Genomic DNA, 15,960 nt, shown 5'->3' with positions numbered 1-15,960 from the left:
AGCTTAATCGCTTTGACTGAGACTGTGAAGCTGGACACTCCAACAAGCTTCCCACTCAACAGGCTGGTCAAATAGCAGAGGGAGAGACTGGGAAATAGAGGGTGGTCTGCTCTTGTTTTATTTGAGCAGAAGAAAAGCAGTCCTCACAATATTATTCAGCTTTGTCCTGAATGCCCCAAAATCTTACACGTGCTAGAAACATTATTCAGTTCTTTCGTGTTCTTAGATGCAGATTTTTAATGTCTAATTTGACTGATAGACTGGAGATATTGCCACCCAAACTGCCAGAATCAACATTTCCTTTGCAAGACAATGTCGATATCAGGCAGATAATGCACCAAGGTGGTCTCATCCAGGCAGCAAACCCCAAGCAAGGCACCAGATCTGCCTGTAGCATGGCATGGGGGATGTGGGGAGGTGGATAAGCTCTGCACCTCCATCCACTGCTGTCAGAATAGCATGGACTAAGTTTTCTGAGGTTTTGCAAAGTCATGCAAGTCCATCGGTGTTATTTATAAAGTTGTTTCACTACTTCAAGCATTAAGGAAAAGATCCTTATTGTGTATACTTCTGTTAAACAAAAGGAGATGAGGAACTATTTTGCAAAAGCATGAATTTCCAGGATATTTTCAGCAAATACATATACCTGTCACTTTCTTCACAGAAAGGATTACATATCTGCACTGGTGAAATACTTGCGTTTCCTAATTAATACCCATTCATATTTGTGAATGAATATCAAGGAACGTAGCAGTGCAGCATGAACTTGTATTCCCTGTGGGGATCTCTCCTACTGCACCCATCTGTACAGTAAGAGACCCTCTCATTTACACCATGGTGTTCAACATAGGTTCTTGTAATCTTATAAAATTGAATTTTTCAATTCAACCTCATTTAAATCCAATAAACAAATTGCCACCTCCATCCAACCTTCCTCAGCAAGAGAAAAAGGTTAACGTCACTCCAGAACAGCCAGAGCACCTACTGAAAACTGCCTTTTGTCTTTCCACCATAAGGAGAAACATCAGCCAGAATAATTTACAGAGAATCAACAAAAAAATGACGCAAAAAGCAAACTCATCTGCAATCCCAGTTTGCTGAAGAGTTGGATTCGTATCATAAATTGGGGTCATTGGTTTTTAATTTAATTAAGTGTCTACATAGCTACGTAAATAAAAAACTTGTAGGCATTCTAGATTTCTTTAGAAACTACCCACCACTTTCTGCCTCGCTCTCTGTCTGCTTTGAGTCACAGGGGATGTGAAGCAACCTTTCTGAAGAGCATTAAAATCTTTGGAAAAAGAAAGGGCAAGTTTTAAAGCAGGTGTCCCATGTAAAGGATGATTTACAGCTGCTACTAGAAACTGAAAGAGCTCCCCCCTAGCTGGGGTCTCTGGGCACATGGTGGGATGCACTAGAGACAGGACAGAGCAGAAGGGAAGGGATGGAGCTGAACCTTCTGAAATCACAGACTGACCCCAGTGCCTGGGGAAATCAACATCTCTGCAAGTACTTGCTGCCTTTGAAGTCATTTGTTGTTCTTTTACTGCTTTTGTTTATGTGGATGTGAGGTCTTTTATAACCAACTAGCTTTTATCGCAGGACAGACCATGTGTGTTTCAGTAAGCACCTAGCATGTAAGTTGCTGAGTTCTATAATGCAGGAGCTGGACTTCTTAAGTTTTTGCATAAAATGCATCTTACGTTGGTGCCTCTTATTTCCAGGACTGAAAGGACAATTCTTGGTCTCCTGCCTGTGTTTTCTGTAAATAAGTGACTTTGCCTTCTTGTTAGCTTTCCTTCATGACCTGTTATATTGCACAGTTCTTAAAAAAAGGAAAAAGAAAAAAAAAATAAAGAAAAAAGCTAAAATACATAGTATACCATGCAAGTCAAATATTCCAAGTTGCGGAGAGTCATTGAGGTATTTCTACATATCTATGTCTTCACGTGCCTTGCTTTGAAATGGCTAAGTTTCTCCTTGAAGCTGCAGGGGCCTGTGAAGTGGCTGTTGCTGAAGGTGACTTTGAAGGTGAGGAGAGACTGCTAGTAAATCTAGTCCAGTCTCCTGACCAAAAGCTGTATCTGTTTCCCACTGTGCATCACAGGTTTTGGCTAAATCCGATTTTCTGGTAAGACATCCTGCCTTGATGTGAGGATAACGAGACTGGGAGCCTTATGCTTCTTTTTCATGCTTCGCTTGCTTTATTTGGATAAGGTTAACCTGGTGCCAATGCTGTGCAAGTGTCCTACATTTCTAAGGCTGGTATCCTGACTGTAACTCCTAGCCGTTATGTTGTGGTATTTTCCCTCTGAAGGTGCATTTACGTCATAATTAAGTCACCTCACAACATCTTCAAAGACAGACTGAACTGCTTAAACTCCTTAAGGGCATATCAGTACAGAAGAGCAGACATGTTCTCCTGGCACAATTATACCAGTAAAATAAAGTGCCAGGCACCAACAGAGCTCCCCACAAGAACACTGTTGTTTTGGGGTAGAAGTAGGTTTTCTTTTCCTTTTCTTTTAAACTCTCTCCAAAGGGATCTTGGAAGGTCTCCCAGTGCTCTCTCCCGCCCAGGGGGGATTTGGAGGTGGGTGAGGGGCATCTGAGCCCTTGCAGCAGCTTCACCCCAACTGCCACGTGTAAATCTGGAGATGCCCTGGGTCCATGACCCTCTTGGATGTGGGACACGATCTTTCACAAGGGTTAACAAAAGCTCACGACAGTCCGCAGCACTTCTTATCCTTCTAGGCAAGCCCAGCACCCCGAGCCCTGCTGAGCCCTCACTTGGCCCTCATAGCCCATGAGACTCATGAATTGAACTGATAGAACATTTTTACAATCACTTATACAGAATAGCCATTTCCAATTTAAAACTCAAGGATAGAGTTGCCTCAGAGGTTTGGGGGTTTTTTTGTAAGTTAAGAGCAACCTGAATACAAAGGCATGAAAGTTCACAGGAGCCTGTTTCAGCCTGTAAGTGGGTCACAAGACACCGAAGTGCTGAGTGAAATAACACCCACACAAATCAAATAAAAGAGTAGCTAACCTGTATTTAAAAAGAATAATCTTTCTGGATGCCTTAGTCATAGATGTCTTAGCCATGAAAAATTCAAGACACCAAGCACTTAGTGGAGAAAGAGCCACAGAGGATGCCTCCAAACCTAGACACAAAATTATCAGACTGACATTAGTAGTTAAATCACCTCCTCTCGATGCTCCAGGGACCTGGGATGCATGCAATTTCCATCGGAAATAATTAAATTCATGAATATGAACCTTGGAAGCGGTGTCTAGTGAGGGCTTTAGAGGAGAAGATTTTACCAAAATATCTCATACAGAAGTTGGCCTTAAAAAAAAAAAAAAAAAAGCCCAAATGAACCCTCAAACAAAAACTTACAGAACTGGGGAGCAGGTAAAACTGTGAGAAACCCCGCACAGTGCCCAGCTGACATTGCTGAAAGATGGATGCTGCTGCGGAGGGCACTGCTAAGCTGAGCGGAGTTGTAATCTAAATAGCTTGAGAGCCTGCTTGGAGGTTTTATCTTTGCTGCTGGTAATTACAGCACAGCCCCAACCAGCACCGCAGTTTGTCTGTAATTACCGTGGGCCTACAGGGTTCCTACAGGAAGTTTTACATATTCTGGTGACTGGGTCTGACTGTTAAGAGGCTGCAGGCAGACAGACAGCCGGGGGTGTGTGAGGCTGAGCAGCGTTGAAGGATGGGGATTCGTCTCCTGAGTGTGTCTGCTTGCAGGAGTCAGGCATGAAGGAGGAGGCTGGCTGGGGAGGGAGAGATATGAGGTGGCGTGCCCCATTCCAAACACCTGGAGGGGTTTACTAATACACTAACAGACCCTCCAGCCTTCTCCTTGCTGGGGATAGCAGCTGGTAAACCCTTGGCATGCCTGGCCCAGCCTTGCACCCTTTGTTTATGCTGCCCTTCTGATGGGTTTGCCCTGAAGATGCCTGTGGTCTCTCCATTGGGATTTTCCCCAGCCAAGCTGCCTGGATCAAGGGGGACCAGCTGCCTCCAGCTGTTTTGTTGCTGTTGGGTTGGGACTTCCCTGTGTTACTGATCTTAGTTTTGACCAACAGAGATGGGATTGTGCTGTGCTGGTCAATCTGGGCTCTGCCTGCCCTATCAGCCTCTGGAGTGAGCTCCCCGGCTTGAGCAGAATTTGGCTTTCTCTCAGCAGACCTGCTGAGCCCCTGTTTACCCATGCAGCAGTGGGATGAAGGCTAACAGCAGTGGGATGTAAATCAGAGCGGTGAGTTGCTCGGTTTTAACTTACCTCTGGTTCTCTGCTGGGGAATGGAGATAACTGGAGACAATGCAGGTACTCTTCTGCTCTGGGCTTGCCCTGTCGTCGTGTTGTGGTTTCCTGGTGAAAGAGAGGAGAGAAGAGTGTCTCTTCTCCTGTACAAATGTAATGTACCTGGGCACGTCTATGGGCTTCTGGGTGTTTGACAGAAAGGAATACTGTCCTTCCTTCAGCACTACCTCTGATTTTTTAAAAAAAATTTTTAATTGACAGTAAAAACCAGAATGGAATCATTTCCCAGTGAAAACGGTAACAACTCACATATAAGACAGCAGGGCCATAAGGTTATCTGCACCTATCATAATGTTCTGCATGTGATGCCCTGGCAACAGAAGTGGACCTTCCTCAGAGAGATCATTTCCCACCATCTGTTTGAGCCTGAGCTTCGATGTGCCCTGATGAAGCAGCCCACGAGCAAACCAAGGATGATGGCCCCACACCTGCACCATCTAATCCACCCCCCCACACACACTGATGGTATAAATGACCAGGGTACAGACTGGCTAGAGGGGAGGATGCTTTGTGTCCAAAATTTGGGACACCAAAAGGAAAATCAACAACACAATATAGAAATGTTTTCTGTATTTGTCAAAATAGCCTCATGCTTGTCATCAGCTTACGGTCAATGCTTTCATGGTCCCACAATGCATGAAGGATGGGTGACTGTGGAAGTGCAATTAGTGGGGCTTTTCTCATCAAACTGCAGTTCAGGTCTGTTTTTGGATGCTGATGAGAGCACAAAATACCTTTATTGTCTATAAATACAGACTCTGAAATCTGTAGGAAGCCCTTTACCAGCTGAAAACCCACTTTCGGAAGAAAACTAGACCTCTTGACCTTGAAATAGCTTCCAAATTCTAAAAGCAGCATATATAGCTAGCTAGCTGCCTCAGTTGCAGACATTAATCATTGCCATATTTTACACAGCATGTAAAATTTAAGTAATAGAATCACTGTCCCCATCGCCGTATTTGCAACTAAAAGCTGATAAATAGAAGCACTGACCTCAGCTGGTCGATTTAACCCGATGAGTCATGGTCTTGGGGCCACATATGCTTCCTCTGCTAATATTCTTGTTCCTATTTATTTTTTAAAGTGCGCTGGCATGCTGCATACCACAGAATAGCTTCTCTAATGGGCAATTCCAGAAATAGAAATATCCCATTAGTTCCCTCTCCTTTGTCAGGGTTTCACAGTCACCACTTACTCTATACAGAGCTGCAGTATCTCAAAGAGACGAGGGCAGGAGCGCTGCTGGGAGAGAGGGAGGACAGGAAGAGTTAGGCTGCCGAGCAGTGAATTCCTCTTGAAGTTCTCCGTCTGAGAAGCACCCTGGTATCTTCTTGCTTTTTGCATTCCAGGGAGCTAAGCTGTAGAGAAAGATGCAGCAGATGCGGGCTCCTCCACTTCAGCTGCTCTGGGTAGCTATGTACATGCCACAACAAAGGGATCTGCCCACAGCAATAGCTTTGGTATTGCTCTCGATGAGATTTTCCCTGCAAAAGGCTGGCTTTTTCGTGACAGCTGAACCAGAGAGAGGCCGGAATCACAGTCAGTATGGTGTTTCAGTCGGGATGGTGGTCCACAGCAGACCATTTGCCTTGGACTGGGGTCCCCCAGGGCTGGGCACTGTGCAGAAATACAGAGTAGAAAAGCCCTCCTACTCTCCCAGCCAGATGTTGTTTGCAACTCAACTTACTAACTTTGCAAGTTAATATTCACATGTATAATATTTAAATGAATGCCAGCTGACCTCACCCACCGTATCTATGTTGATCTAAGCTGGTGAATCACGGTCTTGGGGCCATGTGTGCTTTCTCCACCACCCTTCAGATGGGTACAGGCAGGAGTGACTGTACAGGGAAAGGATGAGACGAGGCTGGGCAGAAATGGGTGATCAGCACCCCTGGCCACACAGATACCCTGCAGCAGACGGGATGCCAGGGTAAGAAGGGATGTAAAGGAGGACTATGGCACTTTGCAGATCGCTCTGCATTAAGGAGCATCAAGGGGAGAAATACCAAAGTGACTGATGGAAGGTGTCAGAAGTGGGTCTGCTAGTATGTAATATGGCACTATCAGAAATAGCATTTGCTCAATGACCTCCCACCAGCCCTGTAATTATGACTTCAAAAATACTGCAATCAATATTGTTATCAAATATTGTATCTGCACCCATACATGGCCCACGGTCCAGTGGCCTCCATGCAGGCAGGAACCTGTCTGGTTTGCAAGACAAAGACTTTGCAGAGCCCAGGCTGTCACACGAGGCCCCAAAGGCCATGGCTTTCTCCAGCCTGTAGATGCTCCCATGCAGATCTGGCCCCTTGCAATAAAGACCTGATGGGGACCGCTTCTTTGCTGTCCTCCAGCTGAGAAACCAAGCGAGAGGCAGGTGGCTCCTGTGCCTCTGCTCCGTTCCCAGCTCACAAAGTGGGTATGTGGGGTGTAGCCTGGGAGTGTGCATCGCTGCATTGCCTTTTCATCTCCTGCAGGCAGATCTGTGGTCCCCAGCTCCCTAAAGGAGCGAAGAAAAAGCAGCTGCTTGCTGAGCAGCACTGTGTCAGTGGGGAGCGGCGGGTTTGCAGCTGTGTGCCCCTGCAGCCCTTTGGCCCCAAGTACCTGTTCAGATTGCAAATTGGTAATGAAGTACTAAAAAAAAAAAAAATTGAGGCAAAAGCCTTTGGCTGCCTGCATAACAGCCTCTTGTATTACACAAGCGTCACTTAGACCCCGTTGATATTCATGGTGTTTATGGCACTTAGACTTCTTTGCTCCAAGCAAATTAACTCAGAATCAGGCTAGGCCTTCCATTAAACCTGACAGATTCATGATAAGGAGAAGGCTCGTTCATTTACTGCTCTCGGAAAGAAATAGGAGCATAAACAGATATTGTGCTTACTTACTTCCATGTGCGAATTCACCAGGCTGGAGAGTGTAATGGGCTGCTAATTCTGGCCCTTAGCTGGATTCTCCTGTCTTCAGGCATATCTCCATTCCTCCCCTCCCCTGCTCGGCACTCTGGATGGTAATTCTCTGCCTTCTGACTCTTTAATGTCACTGAAATGGGATTTATACAGGGGATATTTAGCAGAATTGCATTAGTATTTGACATTTCAGCTCTTGGAAGTTTTCAATGATGTTATTTGCAAGGACGTTTTTCATCGTTGTAAATTGCAATTCTTCAAGAGCAGTGTAGCAGTTTAATTTTCTAGGTCTGTCTCTTTGTCTCTCCCTCTCTATCAGGATTTCTGGTGATTTATTTGATTCACTGGTCCTTTGGATTTCTCATGCTTGTTACAACACACCTGTGTCTCAATGACACAGAAAAATGTTCATTTGAAGTAACAGCTCTGGCTTGCAGTGCTTTGGATTTGATACAAAAATAGAACTGTGTAGAAAACTTTTTTTATTAGCTTTTTCAGAATTCTAGACCCCAGGTAGTTCAAGCTGAATAACAGCATGTTTTACTTAAAAAAGGAAACCAGATATTGGTTGCTTGAAATGGCCACTGAAGCAAGATCTGGGAGCACTTATGAGGGACTTTTGCTGCTTCACAAGACTGGACATCACATGCTCTGAGGACTAAAAAAATTCAAGTGTGCAGCTTTTTCCATTAGCCAGTTGGTGTTGTGCTAGCTTTGGATCGTGCTTTTTTTTTTTTTTTTTTTTTACTTTAATGGGTAAGTACGAGAAATACAAAAGGAATTATTACAGTGCAAAAGCCTAAATAAAAAGATGTTTCAAAGAGGCTGCTGTGGATGTGCAATGGGGCTGTGATAAAGAAATACTAACTGCATCCCAGGCAGTGAGTGGTGAGTTTGTTTTTCTTCCAGAAAATTCTGATGAAGAGTTCCCAACTGTAACAAATATCATTTGGGGAGAAACCTGGACAGTTCTAGGAACAAACAAAAGGATGCTGCACACACCATAGCAGTAAAAACTGACAGACTAAAGTAAGAAGTCTCTCCTGAATATCAGATCTCTGTATGCAGTATTACAGAGACCTTCGTGATCCACAAAGACATTCTGACAGTGCACTTCATTTCTGCCTTGCCCTCATTTAACAAGATTATTTTGCCTTTCTTTAGCACTTTACATCTGAGATTCCAAATGTCTTGGAAAGCACCTGCCATATGGACCCTGGCTAGATAAACATGTATTTTTTGTCCTTATTTGACATGGTAGAATATTAAGACATAGAGTTATGGAGAATTCAAAAACCTGTTGAGTGAGAGCTGCCTTTGGAAACGGTACATCCCTTTCAGAGCTGCTTGAATTTTCAGAGAAATTGCTGTTCTTATGAGCAAAAGGATTAAAATATCTCTTCCTTTCTTTTTTTTCCAAGTTTAGAAATACAGTTACTGGCAGATGGCCTGTGGTGCTCAGTGCTCATTCAAACAGTACGGAAATATTAGGAATTTCTGTTCATGTGTACAGGCACACACAGACCCACATGCACACACAGAAACAATTCTAGGGAGAGTTTTAATGTAATTTTCAAATCAAAGCATACTTCAAGGCAGACGCCAGACCAGATTCAAGCTAAATTTGTAGGCTGAGCTCATCAGATGAATGGTACTATCTGACTGCAAAAGATTATAATGATTAACATGTGTGACAAGTATTTTATTGAAAAACGAGTAGACTGTTTACAGGCTTTGTCCTCAGCAAGTGCTTCCCGCTCTTGCGAGGAGAGGACATCAGACTGGTGGTTTGCATTACAAAATCAGGCTGATCCCCTTGGTTCTGGTGGACCATGAACATGGCCGTGCCGGGGAAAGCTATGCCTCGACCTGGGAATGGGGCAGTGCTGGCTGCTGGCTAGCTGTGGGGTAATGCTACTCCAAAACTTGGCTAGTCCTTAAAACATTTCTCTTTGCACAGCCCTTGATTAATGTAATACTGATTGGGCACTGACTCTGCTATTTATGCATTAAAGATGTGGACATTCCCCTGGCAACAGATTGCTTTGGCAATGTTTAAGCAGGACTTGGTATCTCGTGCACAGTTATTTTATAACTCCTTGGTGCCAGTTCTGTGCAAGAAAGGGTTTCATCAGTGCTTTTCTTACCATCCTGTCAAGATAGCACACACTCAACAACTATTGTGAATACAGTATTCTGGTTTCTCCTACAGGTATCTGCAGATCCAGGTTTTTTGTGCAAAGATGATGTTCAAATTGAAGGAGGTGCTTTGAAACAGTAAATTACCCTATATGTGCCCACATATTTAACAAGGAAATATAATAAATCCTAAAACACACAGAAGCACTGCTGTAGACAAAGGGAGGAATGAAGACGTGATCACCTGATAACAGAAATCAAAGAAATCCAAAATTTATTACTTCAAAGAAAAATAAACACAGCATCAGAGCAGGTTTGATAACAACTGCACAATAATAAAGAGGAAGATGACTAATTTGCTAAAGAAGTTAGCAAAAAATCCTATCTTGATGAGAAGCTCAAAGATGATCTTTAGTACTTGATTTTTTTTCACCTTAGACTTTTTGTATCTACTTCTTTGGTCTCTGCAAATATTCTATCTACAGTCAAGTTCATCCAATGGATGAATTTGACCTCTGATATCTTATACCACTGAAATCGAAGCAAGTGTTGATCTTGGAATTATATGGAAGTGAATCTTCAGAGAACTTTCTTACATATATATAGCAAAATAATCTTAGAGAGGCTTTTACCCTCAGGAGCTTGGAAAATAAATGTTTCTATGAAGATTTGTAGCTGAGTGTTTGAGACACTTTGACCCTTACTATTGACTTATTTTGGTCTGTTATAGTACTTATATAGAGTACATATCTTAGACTTTTGCAGCAAATGAATAATTTAATGGGTGGTATCCACAAACAATTTATCATAAATATATCTGAGTGTATATTTTCTCACTTTAAAGTTTAGATCTTGTTGACAGCAGTATTTTTGCTCCCTGCCTTCACTCCCCCGTGTGTTCGAGGCAGTTATGCTTCTATGATGTTTCATGTTAATTTAAACTAAGTACTTCTTAAGGGTTGCCCACTTTTGTGCTCTGGGGGAAACCCATTGCATCTGGGGAACGTTACATCCTAGTAAGGCTTGCAGTTAGTCTATGAAAGTACAGGAGGAAAGACATAAATGGAGAGAAATCCCTGCTGATGGATTCACAGCTATTAGCTTATTTTTTCCCTCTTGCTGTAAAGATGTAGTAGCTTTCAAAAGGCAGTAAAAAAGTATTGGATCAGCATCTATTTTTTTATTGTTGTTGTGGTTCCCATTTGTAGCTGGTGATCCAAATTAAAGCTGGGACAAAGTGGAGTGTCATTATTATAGATGATATAAGGCTGTGCAGAGCCAAATTGCGACTGTGGCTCTGAGCCTGACGTGACTGTTCACTTTCTCTGCACAGCTCCATCCAACTTCCAAGATTTCTCTTATTCAGCCCTTTTAGTCTCATATTTACTGTAGCATGTTATGGAGGAGACATATGTAATGTGTTCCCTCTCTTGGGCTTTGCTTATGCAAAGCAAATCACTGTCACTGCTGCTGCAGTGGAAGCAGTACGGATACGCTCTTTCAGAGTAAGACAGCCCTGGAAAAATTGCTCTGCCTTTGAAGTAATTATTTCCAAATAAAATTGGAACACTGTGCCCACCTGAGGACCAAGATAACTCTAGGTTATTACCGTAATCATGCTGGTTAATTTTTCCATGTAGACAAGGAAATCAACAGGATAGTTCATTTTAGTCTCCTCGTGAATGGAAGTTATAATAGCACAGCCAGTGGTGGCTTGTCCTCAGTCTATTCTGTACCAGCTATATACACGGGAAAGTGTGTGTGTGTCCGTGTAAACAGAAGAGCTGAGAAGAGAGAGGAGCAATATTAAAGATGAAGGGTCCCTATTTTGTTCCATAAGCACAGGAAAACACAAGTCTTGCTAGTGGAGCTCATGTGTCAGGAGTCACACTGCGGTTTTTGAATCTCGGCCTGAATTTTGGAAGCTGCTGGGGGAAAGTCACAATTCAGGTTAATATCAGCCCCAGATACTTAGCAAATATTGGGGCACTTTGTAGTGTCAGTGATGGCAGCGTTTTGTACATCCCACCTGGATATGAAGATGATGTGCTTTTTCTTTTGCAATTTCTGCTCTACCTACTGCCAGACAGTCTGTCCCCAAGCCACTAAACTAGACCCAAGTGGCATCAAATCAGCTACAGAAAAACTTCAGAATAACGTGAACCCCCATTTCTGGGGATTTCAGAGGGAGTTGAGGGCAGGTGATAGCTCAGCAGATCTGCCTGGATCACTGGATGTTGTCCAGCCGTCCCCAGAGCGTGGCAGAAGACGGACACTGTCAGGGTGGCACAGGTCAGGGCAGAAAATGCTGCTTGCGCTCGGAAAATGTGACAAAATTACAGATTGCTGAAGCTGGCATTGGGATAAAATGTTGTTAGGGTGACTAAAATCTGCTGTGTAGCAACTCTGAAGGTACTCCAGGGTTCTGAAAATACGCTACTGAAATTTGGTCCCGCTGATACAGCCACACAAGGTTATATGATCTGAGCAGCGTTTGAATCACGAAAGCTGAATATTACACTATTGGCTTAATCTGATCTTTCTCCCTGCTTTCTGCTGTTCTCCCCTTTTCCTTGGGCTCTAGTTCCTCTTCCACGTTCCCCTGGGGTCCAGATAACTGTTTTACTTTCAGCATCCTTCCCTTGTCTAAAGCAAAATAAAATGACATTTTGGGCACTCTCTGGGAGGTGAAGTGTGGAAAACACTAAGGGATATACTTAATCTCTATTTAGCTGGTGTCCCAGAAAAACACAGGATGCTACTGATGCTATCAACATCTGACCAGGTTGCAAAATACAAGTATTGCAAATCCTGTGTATCAATGTTGGGAGATCCATACTTGTGAAACCACATGTAATTAGGATTTTGATGTTCACATTGCAGAAGAGGCGCATAACCTTCAGGAAGAGCAGTAGAAAAATAATATTTCTCAGATGTGTAAGAGGAGAATGTAAAATATTGCTGGCAGCCTCCAGAATTACTGATTCCAGTTGTAGATAAAGTTGACCTTTCCATAGAGATCTGCAGAATAAACCCAACACACATACAGCACAGTATCTTTTCTACCTTTTGGCCTGGTATCAGAAGATATAAGCAATGACTGATTTACATTACAAAATTGAATGCCAACAGCTGCCTCTGAAAGTACTTAGCAAAAGATATTGTTTACGAGTGTCAGCTTTGCTTCCATGGTATAATCCTGCCAGAAGCCAAACGCTCTGCAGCAGGAGCACCAAACCTTCAGCGCGTTATAATGTTATCTTACAATCGATGTAGAAAATGGGGGGAAACGTGTATGTCTGGCTTTAGAGAGATTTAAATGATATTGTTATGTAGGGGGAATAAGAAAGATAAAGTACCTTTTCATGCCATTTCTACATTGGTGCAATCCCTGAAGTGAACAGAATTGCTCTGATTTGAATGAGAAGGGTTCAGACATAATCTGCTCCCTTGTCTTAGCAGCGAGCCATACAAATAGGCTGGATTGTGGACCTTTAAAAATGAAGATAATGGATAATCAGAAGTTAGGGCATGCATATTTTGCTGATTCTGATCCATATGCTGCTGCTGCTGAAGTTGATTGTCACATTTGCATGGCTATCGGCTATTATTTCCTGCCAGAATTGATCAGAGGGGACAGCCGTGCTCTGAAATAAGGGCTCAGCACTCTGGGCTGCTATCCCGAGGTGCTGTGGGACCTCTGGGGATTTTTCGTGTCCTACTGGGACATAATCACATTTTTGAACTTGGGAGTCAAAGGGAATAATTCTCAGAGTTTCTCTTACTTCACCTCATCATCCATCTTGCTGTTGTGAGCCATCACCGTTTCCAGAGAGCTACCTGGCAGCACAGAGGGATCATTTGCAAGCACGGCTGTTGTCACGCAGATAAATAATGAACAGAGCATTGTTCAAAGGCGGGTCCCTAGAAAGAGGGTGAAAAAATCACAGGCAGAGGCTGAATCAGTCTGATACTGCAGTGCTTTTGCGGGGGCCTCGATCCCCTGTGACCTGGCAGGGGCACAGGGCAGCGTTAGCCACATGGTGTCTTGAGTAGTGGCAGAACTTCATACACCCCCAAACCTATTTTCATTGAAATTTCACGGACCCATGTGCTGGATTAACCCCAGCCCTGCAGGGAACCACCTAATGGGATTGCACTTCAGTGTGAAGATGCAGGTGATAAAACACGGTGGGACGTGGTTCTCCTGAGTGCTGCTTGGTTAACTGCGACCTGGCATGGTGTCAGTGTGTTTGCCGGCAGCGCTGGTGGAAAACTCGCCATGCTGCTTGCCGGGAGCTGCTCTGCTGCCAGTCCCAGCAGTTATTACTTGCTCCGCGTGCCTGGGAATTCCTCACTGAAACAAGGTCACCGGCAAGAATGACACACCTATTTTTTTGTCCCTCATCCCAGAGTTCAGCAGTGTGGAAGGGGCTGGTGTGTTTTTTTTTCTCATTGCATGCTATGGCCTGGCTGACACCACTGAAAACCTCCCTGCTCGGCACGGAGGGTGGTCGAGAGTGTGCTCTGCAATACTATTTCATTTGCATGGAAGTATTCTGCATTTGCAGAACAACTCAGCTCAACTAACAGCACCCTTTGCGTGTTGAAGGGTCCTAAGGCACTGCCTGGTACCTCGTGCCGAGCCTGCCGCTGCAACAAGTGCCTCTAGACAACCCTCCGCTTTAAACGCTGGGCTTGATTTAGTTATCAGCGCAGTCATGGCAGTCATGAGCAATCATCTTCAAAGGAGTGATAGGCAGAGCATCTGGGCCAAATTGTAACGTGATTACCTGACAGAGTCTTTAATAAAAGCAATACTTTAGAGACACCTTGGTTGATCTGAATTCTTTTTTTTTTTTTTTTTATTAGATTTAATTTTAGAACAGCAGCACTGGAAATGCACTCCCTGAGCCTTGTACGGGGGCATGAATCAGGAAGGGACTCTGGCTTGAAAGAAAACAGAGCTGCTGGCCATTTCCTTTCGCAGTGCCTAGGAAAAGTGAACCTAAAAAGGCAACCAAACATGTTAGAATGTACTTTCATTTTAACAACCTTAAGTTTCTAGTAAAAAAGGAACTTTTTTAAAGTGAAAAAGGATTCTTTCAGCTCTTTTTTAAAAAAACTGGTAATTCACTGTTCATTTAAATCCTCTTTGGAACTAGCACTGCCTGCTGTGTGAGAACAGAAGATAAAAGCGATACAAGGAAAATATTTAAAGGACTTAAAAAAAAATCCCGACGTGCCCGAAAATATTAAAAACCTGCACGGAACAACGCCTGCTCCTCGGGGGCCGGAGATTTCGAGCAGCTCCTGGAGCGGCAGCCGACCCCCGCAGCGCGGTTGCTGCCCCCCGCCCCCGGCTCGGGGCAGCCCCGCGGTGCGACCGGGCGCCGCCGGTGCCGCCGGGTCCCCGGGGAGGGTGGGGGGCCCCCGCCCGGGCACCGCCCCGCCCCGTCGGGCCGCCCCTCGCGGGATCCCCGCGCCTCCCGCCCCGTCGGGCCGCCCCCGCCGCTCCCCGGGTCGGGCCGGGCCGGGCCGGGCCGGGGCGGGCGGGCAGCGCGGCGGCGCGGCAGGCGGAGAGGGAGCGGCGCCGGTCCGGGGGCCGCCCTGCCCCGGGGACGCCGGGCAGGTGTCGGGGCGCCGGCTCGCCCCGTCCCCTCCGAGGTGAGTGGGGAGCGCGGCGGCGGCGCGGGGCTGCGGGCCGGGGCGGGGGGCGGCGGGCGGCCGGTGCCTGCCCCGATGGCGGCTTCGCTCCCGCGGGGACGGGGCCGGCCGCCGCCGGCCGGGGGTGGCGGGGCTGGGCTGGCCTCTGCGGGCCCCCCCCGCCGCGCTGCCGCAGCGGGCCGAGGGGGCTCCATCCCCCGGCGGTCGGTGGAAGGCATCACCCCCGCCACCGGCAGCGGTCGGTGAGGTGCAGCCCCCACGCCGGTGCCAGCGAGGCTCCATCTGCCGGGTGTCGGTAGTGCCTCCCCGGTTACCCTGGGGGCTGCATCTCTCGGGGTCGGCAGGGTGCATACCCCACCCTGTGGCCGGGGCGCTTCATCTCGCCCCTGGGGTTTGGTGGGGTGCAACCCCGCCGGGTGTCAGTGGGGTGCTTCCTCCATGACCCTCGGGGCTCCATCCCCAGGGAGCCAGAGGTGTGCACCCCCCTTGCAGGGGGTCTGTGGGATGCGTACCCCATCATCCTGGGAGCTCCATCCCCAGGGGGTTGGCGGGATGCATCCCCCAGGGACCAGCACGACTCTGTGCCCAGGGGCCAGTGGGGTGCATCCCTTTGTAGGTCAATGGGGCGGGTGTTAGTAGGGTCCATCCCCCCAGGGTCAGTGGGGTTTCATTTCCCTGGGGGTCAGTGGGGTGCATCCCCTGGTCTGGGGGCGCTTGCAGGGTCTTTGCCCTGACCTTGTTCTGCTGACCCTGGCGTGTCTGCGTGGAGGGCAAGGGGCAGCTCCATCACCTTCTGTGACACTTTGTGCTAGCTCCTCGTGCTGTGGATTAGGTCATGTCGTGACAGTGCGTGTTACGGTCTTGCAGTGCAGCAGGGCCCCGGGATATGAACAAGAGGG

Source organism: Platalea leucorodia (assembly GCF_965183815.1).
Source record: "Platalea leucorodia genome assembly, chromosome: Z".
In the NCBI taxonomy this organism is placed as follows: domain Eukaryota; kingdom Metazoa; phylum Chordata; class Aves; order Pelecaniformes; family Threskiornithidae; genus Platalea; species Platalea leucorodia.
This window is presented reverse-complemented; position numbering follows the sequence as displayed.